This window comes from Scyliorhinus canicula, chromosome 18, assembly GCF_902713615.1.
Source record: "Scyliorhinus canicula chromosome 18, sScyCan1.1, whole genome shotgun sequence".
Classification (NCBI taxonomy): Eukaryota; Metazoa; Chordata; class Chondrichthyes; order Carcharhiniformes; family Scyliorhinidae; genus Scyliorhinus; species Scyliorhinus canicula.
In genome coordinates, this window is record NC_052163.1 from 69,043,938 (window position 1) to 69,059,623 (window position 15,686).

Sequence of the window (15,686 nt, forward strand, 5' to 3'; positions counted from 1 at the left end):
AGTGCTTCAACGACATACGAGAGGGAATACCAAGTGATAAACTTATCACACCAGGTCAGGGTACTGTTGACTGTTACTGTGCTCTGTGTACTGTGGGGGAGTGAATCATTGACGGCCTGTGGGGTGGGGGTGAGGGGGTTAGCGTTTGCGCGCAACCAAAGGGATCCTGTTAATGTCTGTATAACAAAGATGGAGGTCGTCTTCATCCTTCCTTCTCTTCTCTTTCTTCTCTTCTTGTCTTATTTTGAGCTTCTGGAATTCTGTGAACACAAGCATATCTGTCATTATCTTGCTTAAGATCTCGTGTGTTTGTCCTTTAGTGCCAATTACCCTTTATAATTGGTCACCATCTGTGACTCCCTCATTTTTTTAAAACCGAAATTCCGGACAAGACATTCTTGAAAAGTACTGACACACTGCGAGCCGTCTCGCAGCCTGTGCGATTTACCATCCCAAAATTTGAGGCGGTAAATAGCATGAGGAAAGCAACCGAAGGGTCACTGTAAAACAAAACAAAACTTTTGAAATGAAAGAGCCAAAATGAGGTGTGTATGGGCTGCGGCGGGTAAGAATTGGATGGAATCCCCGGGTAACTGAGCTTAGCTGACCAGAGGGGGAGGGTCCTCAGGCAGGGCGGGGATAAGTGCCGTTTCTCCACTGCCTGAGTAACCAGCAAGAACAGGCAAGAATGTAGTCGTCGTTTAGAAGAGCAGTTACGGACTGTTTTCAGGCAATTTCTCAGAGGTTTCGGCTGATAAGCTAGGCGGCAAGTTATCAGAGGTTTCTGCGGACAAACTAGGTGTCTGGCCATGGACAAACTTGCTCCATTAACTGCCAGGGGGCGTTAAAGGAGTGGTGGCGTGGGGCTGTGAAAAGCTGTTTAAATTCCAAACACTGAACATTTAACAAACACATACAAACAAACATGCAACAAATATCATGCAGGTTCCATCAGAAAGGACACCATATCTCTCTAGTGGTTCCTTTTAAACATCATCTGGACACCTCAGTTTTCAGCTGCGAACAGGGTCGCAAAGGGATTCTGGTCGTGGGCTTCAGACTCAATGTCATTATCTTCTCCCGGCTGCCATACTCTTGACTGTATAAGTCTTGCCAAAACTGCATGGTGTGACTTGGGGTCCATCTCATCGTTCCTGACGAGCCTGAATGAATTGTCGCGGTGCCAGATTCGTGAGTCTAGTTGGGAGGTACTGGAGTTCAGTCCGTCATCGTCGGGCGGTGGGTCTGGGTCAGGGGCTTTAATGTATGTGATCTAGAAGGGATCACTCGAATTGTACTCGGAGTCGCTGGGAGTGGGGCCTGTTGCAGGGGGATAGTATCGTTGTGTGCTGTTGCTGTCTTCAGTGCTTTCACAGTCACTGTCGCTGTTGCTGCTGTCTGGGGGTGGGGAAAGGCGGAGTCGTGTGTCGGGGGCGGAGTCGAAGTTGAGTCCGAGGATGGGCTGGACTGGCTGGGGGAGGGTAGGAATGCTTCTTCTGTGGGCGGGGCGAGCTCGTCTGCTGCTGCGAGCAGGATGTGGTGTGTGTGGTTATACTGCGAGCCATAAGCCTTGAGCTGGTTTATGTGAAACCATGCAGACTTTCCATTGGGATACTTTATCTTGTAGACAGGCTTTGTAGACTTACTTTGTCCGAAATGGAGTACGGACCTGAGTACTTAGGTGACAGGAATGTGCTGGGGTTGTAAAGGGAAAGCGTTACTTGCTGCCCTACTTCAAACTCAGTGGCATTGTCGAAACAAGCCTTGTGCCCATTCTTACTGCGGCTGCTAGTTGGGCAGTTTTAACATTTTCAATTAGCTGTTGCACAGTGTTTTCATGTGTGAGGGCTGTCACTGTGGGGCTGGTCAAATCTAATCCTAACAAATATTCCGTTCCTTTCATAGGGCGTCCGGTCATGAGAGTGGGGGGATGTATCCTGTGGACGTGGATACCGTGTTTCACAAAAACATCAATGCAAATGGGAGAACTGAGTCCCAGGTGCTATTGTTCTGCTGAACCATTTTCCTAAGGGTGGCTTTTAGTGTCCTATTCATGCGTTCGACAATACCACTTGACTGGGGGTGGTACGCAATATGAAACTTTTGAGTGATTCCAAAAATTGTGAGGACGTTTTTCATAACTCGTCCTGTAAAATGGGAGCCTTGATCGGACTCTATGCTACGGGGGAGTCCCCATCTTGTAAAGATGTGGTGGGTTAGTATTTTAGCTGTGGTCTTTGCCGTATTAGTGCGCGATGGAAATGCTTCCACCCATTTTGTGAAGGGGTCGATGACCACCAACACATACTTGTATCCGTTTCTGCAAGGGGGTAGGGGTCCTATGAAGTCTATCTGAAGTCTACCCTTTGTAAGGCCTGTGGCAAGAAGGGGCACTTCGCTGCAATGTGCCAGGGCAGCTCAGTCGCCGCTATTGTTCCGATCCCCCATCGTGCGACCAGTGGGCGCCGCCATCTTCCCCTCCTTGGACCACGTGCGGCCCGTGGGTGCCGCCATCTTGTTCAACCCCTACCACGTGCGGCCCGTGAGCACTGCCTTCTTGTCCTCCCCAAGAGCATCAAGCGCCGCCATTTTGTCTCCCCCACAGCACGTGCAGCCCGTGGGCGCCGCCATCGTAACAGGATCCATGCCCCCCCGGGCACCCCATCGTCTGCCACCATCGACGACCAGCTGCGTCTCGCCTCGGTCACGATTGACCAGTCTCGCGCACACAATCTAGCAACCGCCTCTACAAACATGAAAATCGATGGGCACGAGATCTCCTGTCTGCTGGACTCCGGGAGCACGGAGAGCATCATTCATCCCGATATGGTAAGGCGCTGCTCCCTCGCAGTACACCCAGCCAATCAGAGAATCTCTCTGGCCTCTGGGTCCCACTCTGTGGCGATCCGGGGGTACTGCATAGCTACTCTCACTGTCCAGGGCGTGGAGTTTTCCGGCTTCCGCCTCTATGTCCTCCCCAACCTCTGCACTGCCCTGCTACTTGGCCTGGACTTCCAGTGCAACCTCCAGAGCCTATCATTGAAATTCAGCTGGCCCCTACCACCCCTTACTGTGTGCGGCCTTGCGACGCTAATGGTCGACCCACCTTCCCTATTTGCAAACTTAACCCCAGCTTGCAAACCCGTCGCCACCAGCAGCAGATGGTACAGTGCCCAGGACAGGACCTTCATCAGGTCCGAAGTCCAGCGACTGATTCGGGAAGCCATCATCGAGGCCAGCAACAGCCCCTGGAGAGCCCAAGTGGTCGTGGTCAAAACTGGGGAGAAACACAGAATGGTCGTGGACTATATCATAATATACACACAAGTATATGATGGTGCACAGACAAGCATTGATTGACACACAGGATGACCAATGAACACACAGAACACAGCAGCCAATCACCAGACAGGATACGACCACTATAAAGCCAGAGGGCACTAGTTTTCCCACTCTCTCGGGATTCAGCCTCTGAGACAGTCAGAGCCCGTGAGCAACAACTAGAACATCCACCATGTGGTAGTAAGACAGTCTGGTCAGGTTAGCCTCAGGTCTCCAGTCAACTCAGCAAAGTGTCAACCCACAGTTAAAGTATGTATGATAGTTAAGAGTTCAATAAAATAGAGTTGCATTTCTTCAAGTGTTGGAAGCCTGTCTCTCTCACTACTGCAGTAAACGCAGTCCTCGCAGACCCAGCACATCAGACCATCAATAGGTACACGCAGCTTGACGCGTACCGCCTCCCACGCATATCTGATATGGTCAATCAGAATGCACAGTACTGGGTCTTCTCAACTGCGGACCTAAAATCCACCTACCACCAGCTCCCCATCCGTAAGGCGGACCGCCCATACACTGCCTTCGAGGCAGATGGCCGCCTCAACTACTTTCTCAGGGTTCCCTTCGACGTTACCAACGGGGTCTCGGTTTTCCAATGGGAAATGGACCGAATGGTCGACCGGTCCAGGCTGCGGGCCACCTTCTTCGCGGGGAGGAGCGGGAGCAGGAGCGGAGGTGACGTGGACCAGGAGGGCTGCCAGGTTGGTAAGTGATCCTATATATTTGGGCGGCGGCTAAACCCGAGACACTACACGTGTAGTGTCTCCCACCCACCCTCCTCCTCTAACCAATTTGATAAGGTAAAGTTGTTTTTTTTTAACTCTTATTTGGTATAAGTTTATTATTGAGTATTATAGTAGTTGAATTAAGCTTTTATTTAGCAGAGAAGTACTAGAAATTTGTAAACGTTTATTAAATAAATAGAGATGGCTGGACAGGTGATGTGTTGTAGCTGTATGATGTGGGAGCTGGCTGATCCCATTGTGAACGGCAGTGACCACATCTGCAGCAAGCGTTGGTTGCTGGAAGAACTCCAGATCAGAATTGATGATCTGGAGTCTGAGCTTCAAACTCTGCGGCACATCCGGGAGGGGGAGAGTTACCTGGACGTTTTGCTTCAGGAGGCAGTCACACCCGGTAGATTAAGTAATTCAAATTCAGTAAGTGTTCAGGAGAAACAGGGTGTGATTGTAAGTGAGGCAGGTAGGGGGATTTGGAGTTCAGGAGTGCAGGAGCCTCAGCCCTTGACCTTGTCCAACAGGTATGGGATTCTTGCTCCCTGTGCGGATGAGGAAAAGGGCTGTGGACAGCATGAGCCAGCTGACCATGGCACCATGGTGCAAAATGCCATTCAAAAGGGGGGAGCAAAAAGACAAGTAGTTGTTATAGGGGATTCTATAATTAGAGGGACAGATAGTATCCTTTGCAAGCCGGATAGGGAGTCCCGCATGGTGTGTTGCCTGCCCGGTGCCAGGGTGCGGGACATCTCCGACCGGCTTGAAAGGATACTGGAGTGGGAGGGGGAGGATCCAGTTGTTGTGGTCGATGTTGGGACTAACAACATAGGCAAGGCTAGGGTGGAGGACCTGTTTGTGGATTATCAAGCACTAGGAAGGAAATTGAAGAACAGGTCCTCGAGGGTCATAATCTCCGGATTACTGCCCAAGCCACGTGCTAATTGGCATAGGGATAAGAAAGTTAGGGAAGTAAACACATGGCTAAGGGATTGGTGTGGGAAAGAGGGATTCCATTTCATGGGGCATTGGCACCAGTTTTGGAACCGGGGGTATCTGTACTGTTGGGACGGTCTCCACCTGAACCGATCTGGAACCAGTGTTCTAGCGAAAAGGATAAATAGGGTGGTCAGTAGGACTTTAAACTTCTGAGTCAGGGGGAAAGGAAAGGGAAAGCGACAGGGAGTAGGGAGTTAAATGGAAGGATAAGCAGCAGGTTAGCATGTGTGCAGGTGGGTTTAAGTTCAAGAAAGACTAGGAATGAAGCAAAAAGGAAGGATAACTTAGGACATCTCATGATGTCCAATTTCTCTAATAATGATAAGAAAGTCAGCATTAAGGCACTTTACCTGAACGCTCGTAGCATTCGTAACAAAGTTGATGAATTAACGGCACAAATCATCGCGAATGAATATGACTTGATAGCCATTACAGAGACATTGTTGCAGGATGGTCACGACTGGGAGTTAAATATCCAGGGTACCAGACGTTTCGGAGGGATAGACAGGTATGTAAGGGAGGTGGAGTAGCATTAATAATCAAGGACTACCTCAGGGGGGCATTGAGGGATGATATAGGTTCTATGGAGAATGAGGTTGAATCCATTTAGGTAGAAATTAGAAATTCTAAGAAGAAAAAGACACTGATAGGCGTAGTCTATAGGCCACCAAATAATAGCATCACACTGGGACGGGCAGTAAATGAAGAGATAACTAATGCCTGTGAAAAGGGTACAGCAGTTATCATGGGAGATTTTAATCTGCTTATAGATTGGTCAAATCAGCTCGGTCCCCTGAAGAGGAGTTCGTTGAATGTATCCGGGATAGTTTTCTGGAACAATATATAATGAAACCGACGAGAGAGCAAGCTATCCTAGATCTGGTCCTGTGTAATGAGGCAGGAATAATTAATGACCTCATCGTTAGGGATCCTCTTGGGAGGAGTGATCACAGCATGGTTGAATTTAGTATGCAGATGGAGAGTGTGATGATAGAATCCAATACCAGGGTCCTATGCTTGAACAAAGGGGACTACGATAGAATGAGGAAGGACCTCACTAAAGTAGACTGGAAACAAATATTTTATGGTAGGACAGTTGAGGAGCAGTGGAGTACTTTCAAAGAAATCTTTCATAGTGCTCAACAAAAATATATTCCAGTGAGAAGGAAGAATTGTAAGAAAAGAGGTAATCTACCATGGGTGTCTAAGGAGATATATGAGGCTGTAAAATTGAAAGAGAAGGCTTACAAAGTGGCCAAGATCAGTGGGAAACTAGAAGATTAGGAAAACTTTAAAGGTCAGCAGAAAGCCACGAAAAGAGCCATAAAGAATAGTAAGATAGAAGACGAAAAAAAACTGGCACAGAATATAAGGACAGATAGCAAAAGTTTTTATAATTATATAAAACTAAAAAGAGTGGCTAAAGTAAACATTGGTCCGTTAGAGGATGAGAGTGGTCATTTAGTTATGGGATATGATGAAATGGCGGAGGCATTGAACAAATATTTTGTATCGGTCTTCACAGTGGAGGACACTAATAACATGCCAGCAATTGACCAAAAGAAGAAGGTAGGTGAGGACCTGGAAACCATTACTATCACGAAAGAGCAAGTGTTGGGCAAGCTATTGGAGCTCAGGATAGATAAGTCTCCTGGCCCTGATGGAATGCATCCCAGGATACTGAAAGAGATGGCTGGAGTAATAGCAGATGCACTGGCGGTAATTTTCCAAAATTCGCTGAACATTGCAGCAGTCACAGAGGATTGGAAAACAGCAAATGTGATGCCACTGTTTAAAAAGGGAAGTAGACAAAAGATGGGGAATTATAGACCGGTTAGCTTAACCTCTGTCGTGGGGAAGATGCTTGAGTCTATTATCAAGAAAGAGATAGGAGGGCACCTCGAAAGAAATTGTCCCATTGAATGGACGCAGCATGGATTCATGAAGGGCAGGTCATGCTTGACGAATCTCTTGGAATTCTACGAAGACATTCCGAGCAAGGTAGACAAAGGGGACCCAGTGGATGTGGTGTACCTAGATTACAAAAGGCCTTTGACAAGGTACCGCACAAGAGGCTGCTGCATAAGATAAGGATGCATGGTGTTAAGGGTAGAGTACTAGATTGGTTGTCTAACAGGAAACAAAGAGTGGGAATAAATGAGTGCTATTCTGGCTGGCAATCAGTGACGAGTGGTGTGCCTCAGGGATCGGTGTTGGGACCACAATTATTTACAATTTATATAGACGATTTGGAGTTGGGAACTACGTGTAAGGTATCCAAGTTTGCAGATGACACGAAGGTGTGTGGCAGAGCAAAGTGTATTGAGGACTGTAAAACCTTACAGAGGAACATTGACACATTGAGTGAGTGGGCAAAGTCTGGCAGATGGAGTATAATGTCAATAAGTGTGAAATCGTGCATTTTGGTAGGAGTAACAATAGAACGGATTATTACTTAAATGGTAAAAAGCTGCAGCATGCTGCTATGCAGAGGGACCTGGGTGTACTTGTGCATGAGTCACAGAAGGTTGGTCTGCAGGTGTAACAAGTAATTAGGAAGGCAAATGGAATTTTGTCCTTCATTGCGAAGGGGATTGAGTTTAAAAGTAGAGAGGTAATGTTGCAGTTGTACAAGGTCTGGTGAGGCCACACCTGGAGCACTGTGTGCAGTTTTGGTCTCCACACTTGAGAAAGGATGTGCCAGCACTGGAGGGGATGCAGAGGACGTTCACTAGGCTGATTCCGGAGTTGAGGGGGTTATCGTATGAGGAGAGGCTGAGTAGATTGGGATTATATTCACTGGAATTAAGAAGGTTGAGTGGGGATCTAATAGAAACATATAACATTTTGAAGGAAATGGATAAGATAGAAGTAGAAAGGATGTTTCCACTGGTAGCTGAAAGTAGGACAAGAGGGCATAGCCTCAAGATTAGGGGGAGCAGATTTAGGACTGAATCAAGGAGGAACTTCTTCACTCAGAGGGTGGTTAAAGTATGGAATTCCCTACCGAAAGGAGTAGTAGACGCTACTTCATTGAATATATTTAAAGGTAGGGTAGATGTTTTTTTGAAAAATAGAGGAATTACGGGATATGGCGAGAATGCGGGTAAGTGGTTCTGAGACCACGAAAAGATCAACCATGATCTTATAGAATGGCGGAGCAGGCTCGAAGGGCCGGACAGTCTACTTCTGCTCCTAGTTTAGTTCTTATGTTCCCGTACCTTGACAATGTCATCATCTGCGGCCACGATCAACAGGACCATGACGCAACCTTGCCAAATTTCTACGCACCGCCACTCTCATCACCCTAACTTACAACAAGGAGAAGTGTGTGTTCAGCACGAACCGCTTAGCCATCCACAACGGCCCAAAATGGAGGTCTGGGTCCCGATCCCGACCGCATGCATCCCCTCATGGAACTCCCCCTCCCCCACTGCCCCAAGGCCCTCAAATGTTGCCTGGGGTTCTTTTCTTACTACGCCCAGTGGGTCCCAAATTATGCGGACAAGGCCCGCCCACTCATCCAATCCACTCTTTTTCCCCTAACGGCCGAGGCCTTCAACCGTATTAAGGCTGACATCGTCAAGGCCGTGATGCACGCAGTCGAGGAGATGCTACCATTTCAAGTCAAGAGCAATGTATCAGACGTCGCTCTAGCCGCCATCCTCAACCAGGCAGGCAGGCCTGTGGCATTCTTTTCATGAACCCTTCATGTCTCCGAAATTCAGCACTCCTCCGTCGAAAAAGAGGCCCAAGCCATCGTTGAAGCTGTGTGGCATTGGAGGCATTGGAGTGGCATTGGAGATTCACTCTCCTCACTGACCAACAGTCGGTAGCTTTCATGTTTAACGACACACAGCGGGGCAAGATCAAAAACGATACAATCTTGAGGTGGAGGATCGAGCTCTCCACCTACAACTACGAGATTTTGTATCGCCCCGGTAAGCTCAACGAGCCCCCCAATGACCTATCCCGAGGTACATGTGTCCATGCACAGGTGGACCGACTCCGGACTCTGCACGACAATCTTTGTCATCCGGGAGTCACACGTTTGTACCACTTCATCAAGGCCCGCAATCTGCCCTACTCTGTCGAGGAAGTCAGGGCACCCCTCTCATCAGAGACTGCCAGGTCTGTGCGGAGTGCAAACCGCACTTCTACCAGCCAGACCGTGCGCACCTGGTGATTGCCTCAGCATGGACTTCAAAGGACCCCTCCCCTCCACCGACTGTAACACGTACTTCCTCAGTGTGGTCGATGAGTACTCCAGATTCCCCTTTGCCATCCATTGCCCTGATATGACGCCTGCCACCATCATCAAAGCCCTTAACTTTGCTCTGTTCGGCTTCCCCGCCTTTGTCCACAGCGACAGGTGATCCTCATTCATGAGCGATCAGCTGCGTCAGTTCCTGCTCAATAAGGGTATCGCCTAGAGCAGGACGATAAGCTCTAACCCCCGGGGAAACGGGCAGGTGGAGAGGGAGAATGGGACGGTCTGAAGGGCCGTCCAGCTGGCCCTACAGTCCAGAAATCGCCCGGCCTCCCACTGGCAGGAAGTCCTCTCCGATGCACTGCACTCCATTCGGGCGCTCCTATGCACTGTGACTAATGACACACCCCATGATCGTTTCTTTGCCTTCCCCAGTAAGTCCACCTCCGGGGTGTCGCTCCAGACTTGGCTTGCAGCTCCAGGACCCATACTCCTTCGTAAGCAAGGGTACAGCTACTCCATGCCAACCCACAGTACGCCTACATAGTGTACCCCGACAGCTGCCAAGATACTGTCTCCCTCAGGGACCTGGCACCAGCAGGTTCCACACACACACCCCTCCGGCCCGGCACCACCCTCCCCTTCCCTGGCGCACCCAGCCGCAATTCCCGCCCCAGGACAATCCGTCCTCCCCCTGCCCACGCCCGAGGATGACGAGCATTTTGACACGCTCCTGGAGTCACCGAGGACCAGACCGACACCGGAATCTCCGCCACCACTGCGGCGCTCCCAGCGGCAGATCAAGACTCCGGACCGACTGAACCTGTAACTTGATCGGGATTCTTGAAACATCATCCTTCTGTATAGTTCTCCTCCACCCCGCTGGACTCAATGTTTTTTTCTCTCTGTATTTTAAAACATGTACTTGTATGTAGTTCTCCTCCACCCTGCTGGACTCAATTTTAACAGGGGGTGAATGTGGTAGTCACTACTGATGTATATATTAGGTGATTTGTGGTAAGGCCCTGTACTTCAGGTACGGGGGTAGTTCCCTGCCTGCTGGCTCCGCCCAGTAGGCGGAGTATAAATATGTGTGCTCCCTGTACAGCAGCCATTTCGCCAGCTGCTGTAGGAGGCCACATCTTAGTTTATTAAAGCCTTGATTGCATTCAACTCTCGTCTTTGTGTAATTGATCATGCATCACAGCTCAACACTGGAAACAGTAGCAGCAACAGACACTGGAAACAGTAGCGGCAATAGAGACAGAGAGAGTGTGTATTTTGGTTTAATAACAATTCAACAGTTACAGATCAAAAGCCGTCACAAGGCACAAAGCCTCAACACACTTCAACAGTTACAATCAAAAACAATCGCAAGGCACAAGGCCTCAACACACTTCACATATCGAAAGCAGTCGTAAGGAACAATATCTTCAGTACACACACACATACAACTACCCCCATCCCAAATGGCAGCCCCACGTCAACAGAAAAGGAGCTCCAGCAAGCAACACAGACCACCGAAAAAGGGCACACCAACATCGGGCACAGTACGAGAGAGAGAGGGTAAGAAACTCCCCCCTCTCCCACAAAGGGGCCATAATGCAGCTCAAAACAATGACCATTAAACAGGCCAGCGGCTAAAAGCCAGCATATAGCCAATTTTCCCCTCATCCCGCCCCGCTGCGGTAAGTGGCTGAAGAGAGAGGGATCTCTTCCTACAGCACGTGTATGGCCGATCAACATCAAAACAACTCACCAGCATTTAGAAGCAGTACAGTCAAAGAGAACAGAAAACAGTAACATGTCAAAAACATTCATTAAGTACAAAAAAAAACACAAGTATACGTACTCAATCACCCCCTGTCCCCAACAGCAACCCCATAATGGCGGATAAGTGACCGCTGAGGCCAGGCGAGCAACACAGACCACCGGAGAGGCGACACCAATGACCCCCCCCCCACCCCACTCGACGGGAGCTTCACATTGGAGGAAAGGTTCCACCACAAGGAGTACAGACCACCGGAAAGAGACACACCGCCTCAGGGTACAGCAATAGGGACAGAGAGAGGAAAAGAAAAACCCTCCCCTCCCACAAAGGAGGGTTTGAACAGTTCCAGACCGCTCGCCATGAAGCTGGAAAACGGCCGCTTCGCTCACCACCCCCTCCCTCTCCCTCCCCTCCCAGCCTGATAGCCTCACATCGCAAGAAAGGCCCCCTCCGCAAGGAGCACAGACCACTGGAAAGATGCACACCAGGGCATGGCAGAGGAGAGAGGGACCTTCCTTCACAGAACCGTGGTAACCTGCCCAACTGGTAAGGGACCATTTGTAAGCAGAGCAGTTTAACAACATAGACAAAAACAACAGTAATAAATCAATACAGAAGTCCAAAAAGTCAATCCTAGTGTAACAAAACAGTGTCCGACACAAAACTCACTGACACCCGGTGAAGCTTGAAAAATTCACCAACAATCCAGAAAATGGCCACCAGACAGTCTCTCCAAAACAGATAAAAGTCAGCAGAAAGGTACCAAAATCCCAACGTCTACTTCAACAGTCCAAGGGGCCAACCCCCAGAGCCTCCAGTAGCAGGCCACCATCAATTCACTTCGAGCTGCAGGCGGCGGAACACAATCTTTGCCGATACAGCACCAAGTAGGCCTGCCTTCCATCCTTGACCTGAATCCCACCCCAGTCTGCCATTTCCAGCAACATATCCGCTCCACTCTCCTCCTTCCTCTCCCTCCTTCCTCCATGCAGCTCAACACTGGAAACAGTAGCAGCAACAGAGACAGAGAGAGAGTGGCTGCACACACTTCAAAAAATCTTCAGGAGTATGAGCTTCCCCAATGGCGGGGGGGGGGGGGGGGGGTAGGGTTGAGGGGGGTCGGGTAGGGTTGGGGGGTGTCGGGTAGGGTTGGGGGGTTCGGTAGGGTTGGGGGGGTTGGTAGGACTGGAGAGGCAGGTAGGGCTGGAGGGTCAGGTAGGGCTGGAGGGGTGTGGGGGGTTAAGGGTGTGTGGGGGGTTAAGGGTGTGTGTGGGGGGGTTAATGGGGTGGGGGGTTAAGGCGGTGTGGGGGGGTTGATGCACTATCAATATGAGAAGACAGAGTAGAATGTAATCGAGGCTTTATTACACTGAGATGTGTGGCCTCCTACAGCAGCTGACGAAATGGTTACTGTACGGGGAGCACACATATTTATACACCGCCTACTGGGCGGAGCCAGCAAGCAGGGATCTACCCCCCTACCTGTAGTGCCTTACTGTAAAACACATATATATATACAGTATATACATCAGTGGTGACTCCTATATTCACCCCCTGTTACAAAATGAGTCTAGTGGGGATGGCGGAGAACTATATACAGAAAGTTGTTTAAAATCACAAAGAATATTACAAATTCAGGCGGTCCGGTGCCTTGATCTGCTGTCGAGAGCGCCGCAGTGTTGGTGGCGACTCAGGCGGCGGCTTGGTCTTCGGTGACTCCGGAGCGTGTCGAAATCCTCTTCATCCCCGGGTGGGAGCAAGGTGAGGATGGATTGTCCTTGAGCGGGGGCTGCAGTGGGGTGCGCCAGGGGAAGGGAGGGTGGTGCCGGGGCAGAGGGGGGGGGGGAGGGGGGTGTGTGTGCGGAACCAGCTGGTGCCAGGTTCCTGAGAGAGACTGTGTCTTGGCGGTCGTCGAGATGCGCTACGTAAGCGTACTGTGGGTTGGCGTGGAGTAGCTGTATCTCTCAACCAATGGGTCCATCTTGTGGAGTCGAGCGTGTCTACAGAGGAGAACGGGTGCTGGAGCTGCCAGCCATGTTGGGAGCGAAACCCCGGAGGTGGACTTCCTAGGGAAGGCAAAGAGACGTTCATGGCGGGTTTCATTAGTCACGGTACACAGGAGCGAACGAATGGAGTGGAGTGCGTTGGGGAGGACCTCCTGCCAGCAGGAGGCCAGGAGATTTCAGGATCGTAGGGCCAGCTAGACAGCCCTCCAGACTGTCCCATTCTCCCGCTCCACCTGCCCGTTTCCCCGGGGTTGTAGCTGGTCGTCCTGCTCGAGGCAATGCCCCTGTTGAGGAGGAACTGGCGCAGCTCATCGCTCATGAATGAGGATCCCCTGGGCAGCACGGTGGGGCAGTGGGTTAACCCTGCTGCCTCACGACGCCGAGGTCCCAGGTTCGATCCCAGCTCTGGATCACTGTCTGTTCACCTGCACATTCTCCCCGTGTTTGCGTGGGTTTCACCCCCACAACCCAAAGATGTACAGGTAGGTGGACTGGCCACACTCAATTGTCCCTTAATTGGAAAAAATGAATGAGGATCCTCTGTCGCTGTGGATGTAGGCAGGGAAGCCAAGCAGAGCGAAGATGGTGTTAAGGGCTTTGATGACGGTGGCAGACGTCATGTTGGGGCATGGGATGGCAAAGGGGAATCGGGAATATTCATCGACCACACTGAGGAAGTACATGTTTCGGTCGGTGGAGGGGAGGGGCCCTTTGAAGTCCATGCTGAGGCATTCAAAGGGGCGGGAGGCCTTCACCAGGTGCGCACAGTCTGGCCGGTAGAAGTGCGGTTTACGCTCTGCGCACACCTGGCAGTCTCCGGTGATCGCCCTGACTTCCTCGATGGAGTAGGGCAGATTGCGGGCCTTGATGAAATGGTAAAATCGGGTGACTCCTGGGTGATAGAGATTGTCGTGCAGGGTCCGGAGTCGGTCCACTTGTGCGCTGGCACATGTACCTCGGGATAGGGCATCGGGGGGCTCGTTGAGCTTACCGGGGCGATGCAAAATCTCGTAGTTGTAGGTGGAGAGCTCGATCCTCCACCTCAAGATTTTATCGTTTTTGATCTTGCCCCGCTGCGTGTTGTTAAACATGAAGGCTACCGACCATTGGTCAGTGAGGACAGTGAATCTTCTGCCGGCCAGGTAATGCCTCCAATGCCGTACAGCTTCAACGATGGCTTGGGCCTCCTTTTCGATGGAGGAGTGCCGAATTTCGGAGGCATGGAGGGTGCGGGAAAAGAATGCCACAGGCCTGCCTGCCTGGTTGAGGGTGGCGGCCAGAGCGACGTGTGATGCATCGCTCTCGACTTTGAAGGGGAGCGTCTCGTCAACCGCGCGCATTGCGGCCTTGGCGATGTCGGCTTTGATATGGTTGAAGGCCTGATGAGTTCGGCCGTCAGGGGAAAAGTGGTGGATTGAATGAGTGGATGGGCCTTGTCTGCATAGTTTGGGACCCACTTGGCGTAATACAAAAAGAACCCCCGGCATTGCTTGAGGGCCTTGAGGCAGTGGACCACGTAGCCAAGGATGGCTAAGCGGTTCGTGCTGAACACGCACTTCTCCTTGTTATACGTGAGGTTGAGGAGAATGGCGGTGTGGAGAAATTTGGAAAGGTTGGCATCATGGTTCTGCTGGTTGTGGCCGCAGATGGTGACATTGTCCAGGTACGGGAAAGTGGCCCGCAGTCCGTACCGGTCAACCATTCGGTCCATCTCCCATTGGAAGACCGAGACCCCATTGGTGACGCCAAAGGGAACCCTAAGAAAGTGGTAAAGGCGGCCGTCTGCTTCGACCGCCGTGTATGGGCAGTTCGCCTTACGGATGGGGAGCTGGTGGTAGGCAGAATTCAGGTCCACTGTCGAGATGGTCTGACTGTAGTCAACGACCATGCTGTTTTTCTCCCCAGTTTTGACCACTACCACTTGCCCTCTCCAGGGGATGTTGCTGGCCTTGATGATACCTTCCCAAAGCAGCTGCTGGACTTCAGACCTGGTGAAGGTCCTGTCCTGGGTGCTGTACCGTCTGCTCCTGGTGGTGATGGATTTGCAATCCGGGGTTAGGTTTGCAAAAAGGGAAGGTGGGTCGACCTTAAGGGTCGCGAGGCCGCAAACTGTAAGGGGTGGTCGAGGCCCGCCAAATTTCAGGGTTGGGCTCTGGAGGTTACACTGGAAGTCCAGGCCGAGTAGCAATGCAGCGCAGAGGTTGGGGAGGACGTAGAGGCAGAAGCCGCTGAACTCCACGCCCTGGATGGTGAGGGTGGCGATGCAGTATCCCCGGATCGCCACGGAGTGGGATCCGGAGGCCAGGGAGATTCTCTGGTTAGCGGGGTGTACCGCGAGGGAGCAGTGCCTTACCGTATCAGGGTGAATGAAGCTCTCAGTGCTCCAGGAGTCCCACAGATCACAGCGGACAATTCGACCACCGGACAGACTGACATTGTAGGCCACCACTCCCGCCGGACTTGATTTTTTTGCAGGGGTGAATGTGGTGAATGTAATATATATATATATATATACTGTAATTCACAGTCTTTGTAAGCACTGTAGCGCTATCCTACCACTAGGGGGAGTAGCTCTGGGAGTACTCAGGAATTTGTACTGGGCTCCACCCTTGGCTCCGCCCATGACT

At 50.9% G+C, this 15,686-nt stretch overlaps 1 protein-coding gene across 3 annotated transcripts in view; it reads left to right on the forward strand.

Moving 5' to 3' along the window:
- LOC119953246 (ras-related protein Rab-37-like) overlaps nucleotides 1-15,686 on the forward strand; it is a 506,036-nt gene that overhangs the window by 213,251 nt on the left and 277,099 nt on the right. The window lies entirely within an intron of this gene.